Source organism: Nuphar pumila, chromosome 4 (assembly GCF_984573655.1).
Source record: "Nuphar pumila chromosome 4, dmNupPumi1.hap1.1, whole genome shotgun sequence".
NCBI lineage: Eukaryota > Viridiplantae > Streptophyta > Magnoliopsida > Nymphaeales > Nymphaeaceae > Nuphar > Nuphar pumila.
In genome coordinates, this window is record NC_143252.1 from 35,724,329 (window position 1) to 35,737,131 (window position 12,803).

At 39.1% G+C, this 12,803-nt stretch overlaps 1 protein-coding gene across 1 annotated transcript in view; it reads right to left on the reverse strand.

Moving 5' to 3' along the window:
- LOC149839979 (DExH-box ATP-dependent RNA helicase DExH11-like) overlaps window positions 1-12,803 on the reverse strand; it is an 87,832-nt gene that overhangs the window by 10,728 nt on the left and 64,301 nt on the right. The window lies entirely within an intron of this gene.

The following is a 12,803-nucleotide window of genomic DNA, read 5'->3' on the forward strand; positions in this document are numbered from 1 at the left end:
CTCCCATCGAGCTTCCTTGGGCAACTTATTTTCGAAAAAATCACCAACTCAAATTACTTGACTTGGAAGAGGCAAATATTGCCTTTTATTAGGAGTTTGGATCTCTATGGATATCTTGATGGATCTGTCCATGCACCACCAGAGTTTGTCTTGCAAGAGAAGAGAGATGATAAAGGGGAGGTTTCCAACAAATTGGTTCGTAATCCAGAATTCACAGCATGGAAGAAAAAAGATCAGGCGATTGTGGCATACATTACCTCTACTCTTTCCCAAGAGGTATTAGTGGCCATTCCATATGAATGTTCAGCTATGGAGCTGTGAGAGATATTAGCGCAGACTTACTCACAGATTTCAGAGGCCAGGATTTTGCATTTAAAGCGAGAGTTTCAACTTTTGAAGAAAGAAAATTTATCAGTTACAGAGTACATGAACAAAATCAAGACTATCACAGATCAACTGGCAATGGTAGGTTGTGAGATCCCTGATAAGGACAAAGTTCAACAAGCACTGAATGGTCTTGGGTCGGACTATCACATGCTGGTCACTTCCCTCCTATGCCTCCCTTTATTGCCCAATTTTGAAGATCTTCGTGCAAAGCTACTACAATACGAAGTTACCATTAGAGGTGAAAAGATGACTATGAATTCCAGCAGTCAGGATGTGTTAGTCACAGGAATGGTGCCAAGAAGGGGACGTGGTGGTTTTAGAGGAGGACGAGGGCAGGTAAGAAATGGTCAAGGAGGTCGTGGATTACTGCCTACACCCAACATGCCGACTAACGCCTTCTCAGAGAACCAAAACTTCCGAAATGTACCAACATGTTTCCAATGCAACAAAAAGGGGCACATTAAAGCGAATTGTTGGTATAATCCACAAAACAAAGGCAAAATTAATGGTGTTGGGGCTTTTACTAGAGGAAAGGCAAGAGAAGAATCCAAGGATGATGAGAGAGATAATGTGAAGAACCTTTTGATTTCTGCTCTTTCAGGGTTGAGCTTCAAACAAAGTGAACAAGGGACTTGGTACATTGACTCCCGGGCTGTTGCGCATGTGACAGGTGATATCGGTAAGATTTCGAAGCCTGTTTCTTATTGTGGAAAATTTAGTATTAAAACTGGAGATGTTGCTCTCCATCCCATCTCTCATACTAGAAATGTTTCTCTTCAACTTCCTACTTCTTTACAATTGCCTGGTGTTTATCATTCTCCCAACATCATCAAAAATATTATTTATGTTTCTAAACTTGTTGATGATACTAATTTTTCTGTAGAATTTACTCCTGTATGTATCAAGGATCTTCTCACGAAGAAGACGCTCATTGAAGGAGAACGGCAGGAAAATATGTATGTCATCAAAGAGTCTTCATTTGTTCGTGATGTTTCGCCAAAATCAAAGACTCTCTAGGCATTGTCGTCCAAAAATTGTTTTAGTTTATCTCAGTGTAATAAGCCAAGGATCTGGCATCGTCATTTAGGTCATTGTAATCGCTCATCTGTTGAGAGACTTGCGTCTGGTGGACTTGTACCACGGTCTAGTTTGAGTGTCGAGTCTGATTTTTCACTTTGTTCCAGTTGTCAATTATGTAAGATCCATGTTCTTCCTTTCAATTCAATAAATCAAAGAGCTTTTGTGCCTTTTAAAATTGTCTATTCTGATGTCTAGGGACCTGCCCCACAATCCTCCTTATCAGGTAGTCGCTATTATGTTACGTTTATTGATAGTTATTCAAGATATACTTGGATGTCTGTAATCAGTTCTCGTCTAAAATTCAACATTTTCAATGTGATGGTGGTGGAGAGTATTTATCAAAGGAATTTACAGAATTTCTCCAAGATAACGGAATAAATCGTCGAATTTCTTGTCCTTATACACAACAACAAAATGGTGTGGCGGAAAGAAAACACCGACACATTGTGAAAAGTGAAAAAGGTGCAAAAGGATCCAATCCGGGATCCGACCCGATCCATGTAAAAAATTGTGTACCATATACGTTATGTTTAATCGGGTCTGAATACACCAGACCCGGATCCATACCTTTGTAATTAAGTTATAAATGAATAGTTTAGGTCACGATTTTTTATGGAAAAAACGTGACAACCGCTCACCTCTTGCTTTCATCTCTTCGTCTCTCTCTCTCCCTTTCTCAACGCAGGTACTGGTGGACTCCATCGTTTCGTCTCTCTCCCTCTCTCTTTCTCGACGCAGGTAGATTTCTAACATGGTATCAGAGCGGAGATCTGTCTAAGGGCAAAAAAAAAAGGAAGGAGGTTTCCGGCAGGTGCGACCATCGGAGATTTGAGGTTTTTCCCTCCTTTTCTACTATTTTCTTCTTCCTTCTCTCGTTCTCTCCTCATCTCCCTTTCCTGTTTTTTTTCTGTGTACCCACATCGCGTGGGCTTGCTTCTCTCATGAATCTGAGATTCACGTGACTCCTGTTCACGTGAACCCAGATCGCAAAAAAAAAAAAAAAAACATCTCCCCTTCCTGTTTTTTTCTGTGTACCCACATCGCGTGAGCTTGCTTCTCTCTTGAATTTGAGATTCACGTGAATCCTGTTCACGTGAACCCAGATCGCAAAAACCCCACAGACCTATCGATTGCACCATTTCAGTTTTTTTATATATATTGCTTGCGTGATTTTTTTTTTATATTGCTATCGTTTGCCCAATCTCCTTCATGCATATATTTCTACATATTCAAATATATTTGTCGTGAAGTCCCTTTCCTGTTTCTCTTTGTTATCTGTTTGAAAATATATTTAACGTGGGAAAGTTTCAACATCAATTTTCTAGAGTGCAAACAGAGGGGTTCAGTCTTTCTATTCTCTGAACCTATCATCCTCTCTATTCTCTGAATCTGACAGCCGTAAAAAAAAAAAAGGCTGAGCATTTCGTGAGCACTCTTGCTGAATTTCATTCTCTATGGATCCTTATTCCTCCCAATCACATATTTCTTCAAGTTTTCTCAATCAACTCGTTTCTGAAAAGTTGAATACCTCAAACTTCTTGATTTTGTAAAGAGCCAAGGTCTCTTAGGTCACTTGGATGGAACCACCCCAGTCCCACCAGAATTTGTTCTGAGAGAAGAGAAAGATGATCAAGGGGTGAGTTCGATCGTGTATGTCAAAAATATAGAATTTCTCAATTGGGAAAAGAAAGATCAATCAGTTGTTGCATACATCACCTCAACCCTGACTCAAGAGGTCCTTGTTGTCATTCCTGACAATTGTACAACACTACAACTCTGGGAACGACTGGTTCAGACGTATTCGCAGGTTTCTCAAGCAAGAATGGTTTTTCTGAAAAGGGAATTTCAACTGTTAAGAAAAGACTCCATGACCATCATGGAATAATTGAACAAGATAAAGACCATTACAGATCAGCTTGCAGTTATAGGATGTGTCGTAAGTGACAATGACATGGTGCAACAAACTCTGAGTGGATTGGGATCTGACTACAATATGATAGTCACATCACTATTGTGCCTTCATGTTCTTCATAACTTTGACGAGCTACGAGCCAAATTGATCCAGTATGAAATGACTCTGAAGGGATTCTCTGAAGAAACCCACATTCACCCAAATTCTCAAGAAGTTTTTGCCACAGGCGTGATTTATGGTAACGGACGGGGACGAGGAGGACAAGGGCGAAGTGGATACGGAGGGCGTGGTCTGCCTCCCACTCCAAACATGTTAGCTCATGCGCAAGGACCAAGATCCATCCCTACTTGCTTCCTTTGTAACAAAAAGGGGCATATCAAGGCGAATTGTTGGCATAATCCAGAAAATAAAGGAAAGGCTCCACAGACAGAAACCAAAAGGCGATTCACAAATACCAGAGACAGTGGAGAGATTAAAGATCTGATGATATCTGCCTTGTCAGAGATGAAATTGAAGCAGAATGACGAAGGCACTTGGTTTGTCGACTCAGGGGCAACGACTCATATGACAGGCGATGCAGGTAAAATTTCTAACTCTATTCCTTATTTTGGAAAAAGTAAGATTGTCACTGGAGATGGATCCCACCATCCTGTTTCTCATGTCGAAAAAACTGTCATTCCCATGTCATATTCTACTCTTACTCTTTTTGACGTTCTTCATGCCCCTGACATCAAGAAAAATATTGTCTCTGTTTCCAAACTTATTGATGATAATAATGCTTCAGTTTAATTTACCCCCTCTTCTGTGCAGGTCAAGGACCTACGCACGAGGGAAACATTCGTTGAAGGAAAGAGACGAGGCAATATGTATATCTTAGAAGAAGCTCCATGTCATGCTGTCTGCCCTGTTCATCTGAATTTGAAGCCTTCATTAGAGTCATGTTCACGTTGTTATGCTAATGTTTTGAGTATTTCTGAATGTAATAAGTCATTCTTATGGCATAGTCGATTAGGACATTGTGGGGGTCATTTTATTGAAAAACTTGTCTCTAATAATCTCATTCCAAAAGACAGTCTCAATTTGGATGAGAGCTGTCATAAGTGTTTCAGTTGTCTTTCATGCAAGAGTCATGTATTGCCTTTTCATTCAATTAATAAGAGAGCTTCAAAACCTTTTGAGATTATTTGTTCTGATGTATGGGGACCCGCCCCAATTGTCTCTGGATCTGGAAGCAGATACTACCTAATCTTTGTTGATAGTTATTCTCGATACACTTGAATATATTTCATAAAAAATAAGTCAAAAGTCTTCTCTTTGTTTCAAAATTTTCTTTCCTTGGTCAAAAATCAATTCTCTGAGTCCATTCAATTTTTCCAATGTGACGAAGGTGGGGAATTTTCATCTTGTGATTTTATTTCTTTTCTTCGAAATAACGGAATAGGAAGAAGGGTGTCCTGCCCTCACACTCCTCAACAAAATGGAATTGCTGAACGAAAACATAGACATATCGTTGAAAGTGCCATGAGTATGCTTCATGACAGTAATCTTCCCATCAACCTCTGGACAGAAGCTTTTTATTCTGCCGTGCATGTGATAAATAGACTGCCCATGGTGGTTCTAGAAAATAAGTCTCCTTATCACTGTCTTTTTGGAGCTCATCCTAGTTATCATGATCTGCGTGTTTTTGGATGTGTCTGCTATGTGCATATTGATCAGTCTCTGATAAACAAGTTTCAGGACAAGGCCCAGAAGTGTAGGTTTGTGGGATATGCAGATGACTACAAAGGATATAGGTGTTATGATCCCACCAACAAACTTATCAGAATCTCAAAAAATGTTGTCTTTGATGAACAAAACTTTGATGACAGAGCTGACGCAACGAACATGCCAACTGAAGTTTACTATCCTTGGCTGAGTTCAGAACTTTTTGCTGGCTCCAATGAGGCACCTTCCTCAGATTGTGTGCAACAAGAAGAAGAGATGTTTGAGAACATTGGGACGTTGGGATCACAGAATGCAGAGGAAGTACCAGGCAGATACAAAGGCATTGTCTACTCTAGACAGAGACCGACAGCATCAAGCCATTCAGATCATGTCCGAGTCGCCAATCCAACTCCTTCTCATACTCTTGAGGTCAGAAAATCAAACCCTATACGACATCCCATTGACAGGTGGGTTAGCTATAACAACTTCTCCTTGGATCTTCAACTCTTTTTAACCGCACTCAATAAGGAAGATGAGCCCATTATGTACTATCAGGCAGCCACCTCTACCAAATGGGTAGAAGCCATGAATGATGAAATGCAGGCCTTACATGAATGTGGAACCTGGGAAGTTGTTCCCAAACCACCTGACAAAAATGTTGACGGATGTAAATGAGTCTACAAAATAAAGTACAAGCCAGATGGAACCATTGAATGATATAAGGCAAATCTTGTGGCAAAAGGATTCACTCAAGAAGCAGGGCAAGACTATGATGAGACCTTTAGTCCGGTTGTAAGAATGGGAATAATTCAAATTATTATTTCTCTGGCCGTTAAACATGGATGGAAGTTGAGTCAGCTCGATGTGAAAAATGCATTCTTGCATGAAGATTTGAAGGAGGAAGTATACATGGAGCAACCCCCTGGATATCAAGAACAAAATTGTAAAACCCATGTGTGCAAGCTAAACAGAGCTATCTATGGTCTGAAACAAGCATCTCGCTCTTGGTTTGATAGCTTCTCGCTAGAGATTCAGAAACATGGATTTTCACGTTCCATGCTGGACAACTCATTATTTATTTTTAGAAGTCAGACTACGACTACTCTATTATTAATTTATGTCGATGATATTATCATCACAGGAAACTCTACCGCTCACAGTCAAGAAGTAAAAGGCTTGCTAGGCCAAAGGTTCAAAATGAAAGATCTTGGAGTTCTACGTTATTTTCTTGGTGTAGAAGTTGATAATAAGACTCATGGTTTGACACTCACTCAGCATAAGTACACCGTAGACGTTCTCAGCAAGGCAGGTATGAAAGACTGCAAACCTTTAGGAACTCCGAGTGTGCTTCATCAAAAACTTAGCGCCGATGATGGAGATTTGTGTGATAACCCCACCAGATATCGAAGCATAATAGGAATGTTACAGTACCTCACATTCACTAGACCTGACATCGTTTATTCAGTCAATCAAGTGTCTCAATTTATGCATGCGCCACGTACTGGACATATGGAAGCGGTCAAGAGAATCCTTAGATATCTGAAAGGGACTATTGGGGATGGATTAATATATTCACCACAGTCATATGACAAAGATGAGCACGAACTTACTGTATACTGTGATGCAGACTGGGCAGGAGATCCTGACGAACGAAGATCTACATCAGGATATTGTGCCTACATTGGAAGAAATTTAGTCTCTTGGAGCAGTAGAAAACAAAAGGCTATCGCTAGATCAAGCACTGAGGCTAAGTATAGATCCATGGCTGCTGCTACTTCCGAAGTCACATGGATCAGGCATCTACTAACTGAAGTAGGAGAAAAGATCTCTCACACTACCTTGCTATGTAACAACCAAAGTGCTATCAACATGTCATTCAACCCAGTACATCATAGTCGTGCTAAGCACATTGAAATTGACCAACACTTTGTGAGACAGAAGGTTGAAGAAAAAGAGATTGAGCCTGAATTCATCAGTACTGAAAGACAAGTTGCAGACATATTTACCAAAGGGTTAACCAAGGATCGTTTTTGGATGCTTAAAGGCAAGTTGTTCATGGTCCAAAACCATGATCAACTTGAGGGGGGGTGAAAAAGGTGCAAAAGGATCCAATCCGGGATCCGACCCGATCCATGTAAAAAATTGTGTACCATATACGTTATGTTTAATCGGGTCTGGATACACCAGACCCGGATCCATACCTTTGTAATTAAGTTATAAATGAATAGTTTAGGTCACGATTTCTGATGGAAAAAACGTGACAACCGCTCACCTCTTGCTTTCATCTCTTCGTCTCTCTCTCTCCCTTTCTCAATGCAGATACTGGTGGACTCCATCGTTTCGTCTCTCTCCCTCTCTCTTTCTCGAAGCAGGTAGATTTCTAACAAAAAGTGCATTGAGCATGTTACATGATACTCACATCTCCTTAAGTTTGTGGACTGAAGCTTTTCATAAATCGTCTGCCAATGAAGTTGCTAGATAATCAATCTCCTTATTTTACACTCTTTGGTGTTCACCCTAACTATAATGAATTGCGGGTGTTTGGCTGTGTATGTTATGTTCATATTGATAGTTCTCAACGTAACAAGTTCCAAGACAAAGCGTGCATGTGTAAGTTCGTTGGATATGCTGATCAGTACAGAGGGTATCGTTGCTATGATCCTACCACTAATCGCATCAGAGTATCACGGAACGTTGTATTTGATGAGACTAATACCGAGGATTTAGTGAGGGTAAATGGACACATCAAAGATGTTGAAAGCTATCAATCATGGCTTGCGGCTGAGCTATTTGATCAGATGGAGAGACACGGCTCTTCACCACATCATTCATTACATATCAAACAGAATGGGCCAAATGTACAGATGCAAAGGGAAGAGTCACCAAATGCACATAGCATTGCAATAACTGTCCCAGCTATCACAAGGTATCAAGGGGTTGTCTACGTGCGACGGAATAAGAATAATGCTCAGCGTCTTGATGTGCAGCCCAGGAAGTCTGATAGGATTCGTCATCCCATTGAAAGATGGTTAAGTTAAGACAACTTTTCCACAGAATTACAATTGTCCATTTCCCAGGTTGAAAAACAGGATAAACCCATTAGTTTTGCACAAGCTTCTATGTCAATCGAGTGGGTTGAGGCCATGAATGAGGAGATGGAGGCTTTACACGAGTGTGGGACTTGGGAGATTTCCCCTAGACCCTCGGACAAAAATGTTGTAGGGTCCAAATGGGTTTATAAGATAAAATATAAACCTGATAGATCTATTGAGCGCTACAAGGCGAGACTAGTAGCAAAGGGGTTTACTCAAGAATATGGACAAGACTATGAGGAGACTTTGAGCCCTATGGTCAATATGAGAACCATTCGATTAATCTTGTCTTTATTGGTTCAGTATGAATGGACACTCAGTCAACTTGATGTAAAAAATGTCTTTTTGCATGGTACCCTAAAAGAAAAGTATATATGGAGCAGCCTCCTGGTTATGCAGAACATAGTCCCAGTACACATGTTTGTAAACTACGAAGAGCTATCTATGGGTTAAAGCAGGCTTCTCATTCGTGGTTTGATAGCTTCTCACTCGAAATTCAACGGCATGGGTTCCTTAGGTCTCATCTTGATCATTTACTGTTCATTTTCCAAAATCATCTGGTGAACACTTTACTTCTCATATATGTGGATGATATTATTATTATTGGGAACTCTACTGAACATATAGAAGCTACAAAAGACTTGTTGAGTCGACAATTTAAGATGAAAGATTTGGGTGTTTTGCGTTATTTCTTGAGGGTTGAGGTCGATCGGCAAGACGGATATCTTTTATTAACTCAGCACAAATATACATTAGACCTATTGGATAAGGCAGGTACGAAAGACTGCAAACCGTTGTCCACTCCTAGTGTACTTAATCACAAGCTCAACTCACAGGATAGGGAGACATATGGAGATCCTAAGCAATATCGAAGTCTTGTGGGTATGCTCCAATATCTCACCTTCACTAGACCAGACATTGTGTATGCAGTGAATCAAGTCTCGCAATTCATGCATGACCCACGCCCAGTACATATGAATGCAGTTAAGAGAATTCTTCGATATTTAAAAGGAACTCTTGGAGATGGCCTAGTCTATCATCAGTCTAAATCTAACGGTGAGAGACATTGACTTGTTGTATATACAAACGCCGATTGAGCTGGAGATCCAAATGATAGACAATCGGTTTCTGGGTACTGTGTTTTCATTGATGGAAACTTGATAGCATGGAGTAGCAAGAAACAACGTGCGGTTGCACAATCCAGCACTGAGGTTGAATACTGATCCATGGCAGCAGCTACAACAGAGGTTACATGGCTGCAACATCTCTTGACTGAAATAGGAGAAAATATTCTACCCACTACCCTTTTATGCGATAATCAGAGCGCCATACAGATTGCATTCAATCCTATTCACCACAATCGCACAAAGCATATAGAAATTGATCAACACTTCATTCGGCAAAAGGTAGAAGATAAAGAAGTGGAACCAACGTACATTTCGACGACTGATCAGGTGGTTGATTTGTTCACTAAGGGGCTTACAAGCATACGGTTTTGGTTCTTGAAGAACAAGTTGTCGATGGTGCAAGACCATGCACAACTTGAGGGAGGGTATTGAGATTGTATGTTGTTTAGGTTGTTTGTTCATTGTTGTCATTATTGGGTCTGTCAAACCCGATCCGGGTTCGACAGACCCGATCCAAATTGTAACAAATATAATATGGAAATATAGGGAACGACATGTGTGCGTGGATTATTTTTCAGCAGCTGCCGCCCCTTGCTCAATGCTCCTTCTCCCTCTTCTTCATTGACAAAACCCTGGTAGGCATATTCTCATACTTATTGCTTTCCTCCTTTCTTCAATTCCTTGTTTGATCTTCCTTCGGGTCCTTGTGTTCTGTTCATTTCTTTCTCATCTTTATCAAAGTCCTTTTGTTTTCACCTCTGAATCTGCTCTTTATATCTTATTTCTTTAACTGTACACAGTTCAATATTGCCTCTTCTACTCAATATCATAGCTGACCTTTATTTGCTTCCAAGTTCAAACAATAGAGTTATATTCCTTACCGCAGATCTCTTATTTTATTCAAAAAGAAAGAAAAGGTGCAGTTCAGATCATTTTCTCAGATCTGGTTCCCTTCTAGAAAGATCTATACAATGTGAAGAGAAAGATAGGGTTAACATCATCTATCGACATCACGTGCTGGCATTCCCTTGCACTAAATCTCATATCAAATAGTTATCCATGAAATGACCTTTTGATTTCTCTCATTTCTTCTTTAATCATCCCGTCTTGTCTCCAATACTATATGGCTACTTATAAATTTGATCCTTCAATTACATCCAAACCTCTTCATTTTTTCATTTTTAATTAGATTTTCTTAGAACGCAAAAGATCATTTCTTTCTAGTCATGACTCAATCAGTTTCCTTAACGGGTACACTCTTATACCAGATGATTTTCCACTAATGATCAACCACAAGGAGGTAGCAACCTACATACTCTGATTTGAAATCCATATAATAATATTTAAGAGGAATTATCATGTTGCAATTGCTTACATTTCAACAAGTCTTCATGAGAGGTGGTTCTATTTCAATTTTCAGATAGGGTATTTGCATTACAATTCGAGAATGATTTGTACAAATGGTTTGAACAAGTGCCAACACCTGAAATATGTTGATCAAAGAGTGAGTCTGAAAATGTGAAAAGAGGCACTTCACCAATTATGGAATAACTGAATTGTGTCAAGACTATTACAAATTAGTTGGCTGCTGCAGGCAGTCCAATTAGTAATGATCATAATTCCATTTAAACTTTGAATGGCTTGGGTGATGAATCTATGACATTTGCAGTTATGGCTACAGGAAGGATGCCAAGATCCCTTCTAAAGGAATGGAAACCATATTTCTTTTAATGGAAAGTAAAACTTTCATTAGAATTGAAAAGTCGAGAGAGTAAACAGGTAGAAAAAGAAAGTTGAGCTTGAGTTCCATAATCCAATTCTGTGATATCCTATCCAGTCATATCCTCTTTTTGCTAGTTATCTTTCATGAACAGGTAAATCTGGGATTGGATCAGTTGTGTATAAAGCAAAAACCCAATCACATGAATCTCTTCTTTAAAGACTCATCTGTTCCTCTCATGCCAAATCTGCCAGGAAGCAAGAAACAGCAACCATTTCCATATTGCCCTTCATCTTCTCCCCTTCTTCCTTATCCAAGGTGCACGTATGATGTGTCTGATCAAAAGCTTCTCCCACAAATGAAGTTGCCAATCTGCCCAAGCTAATTGTAGGAGGGAGTCCAAGAAACTGCAAGATCTGAAATAAGTGGTCTGCAGTTTCCTCGTTGCTGGCACATAAATAACAAATGGCCGCAAGATGAAACCCTTCTTGTTTCTGGTTTTCTTGTGTACGAGTGTTGTCATTCAGCCCTGGGATTAGGTAAAGGGCCCAGTAGAGTTATCTTAGGGAAGGAGGTATATAATAACTCAAGAAGAGAAAATAGTAGCTGGATTTGATGGAGAATTATCTGTCTACGAACAAGCTCCATAGAACCTTGCCTACAAAGCCATTAAGGCAAACCATGTTTTTCTCGCTATAGCATGTTTGGACATTCTCAATGTTTTTCTAAGAAAGATGATTATGTTATTTTGGCTGCAGCCTCAAGCTGGAATGAATGCGGAAATGGTAAGAGGATGGATACTGGAAGCACATATGCACCTTTCGAAGCATCGTTCCAAAAAGTGTGCTTCCTGAAAGTATGGGAAGCATCAAGAAACTTGCTTCCAGAAAAGGGGGAGAACACTTTTCTAAATAAAATAAGCACATTTCACAAATACCGTGCCCTCGTTAGAGAATGATAAGAACCAGCAAACAAGTTATAAAGGTTATTGCTGAGTACAGCATGCTTTTCTATTTAGAATTCATTATATAGTTCTTACTTAATTGACTATTTCTCATGTAGTCTTGTTTCTTTTAATTCGTTGTATGATTATCAAGTTTTACAAGAAACTTCTTATTTTCTTTATCTTTTGCATTACACGCATAGATGTGTCTGTGTGTGTTGACTATGTGCTCATTGCAAGAATTTATTATTAGCTGTCAGTTTTTATTTTTAGTATCTTAACATTTTATTTTAATTTCTTTTTTTATAGAAAAAAAGCATTAGAACCAATATCAAACAAGATGGTGCAAAAGGCCATTCAGAAAAATAAGATAATGGTAGATGGAGAATTTGGATGGGGCAACCAATGGAAGAGGGTGTCAACCATAGACACCTGTATCGTTAAAGGTAATTTCTCAGCGAGGGTATTTCTCAGAGAGATTTTCAAAAGTAAATCTTGGGAGTTTAAAAAATTGATAAAAAATATAAATAACAAAAAAGCTAAGAAAATAATAAGTTTTACATCATTTTTCTTCAAAAAATATAAAGAAACATGTTTTAAAGGTTTAAAATATAAAATAAACAAAAAAATAGGAAATTCAAACTTAAAAAATTCCCAAAAATATCACAATATTATCACGATATTTTGTCTTCTAGCAATATTTTGAACATATCGCGAGATATTACCTTTAATATCGACTACCTTAAAATATCGGTATTTCTCACGATATTTTCAAAATATTGCCGATATCGGTGACAGTGGTGTCAACACAGTGTTTGAACACAATGATGATGATGAA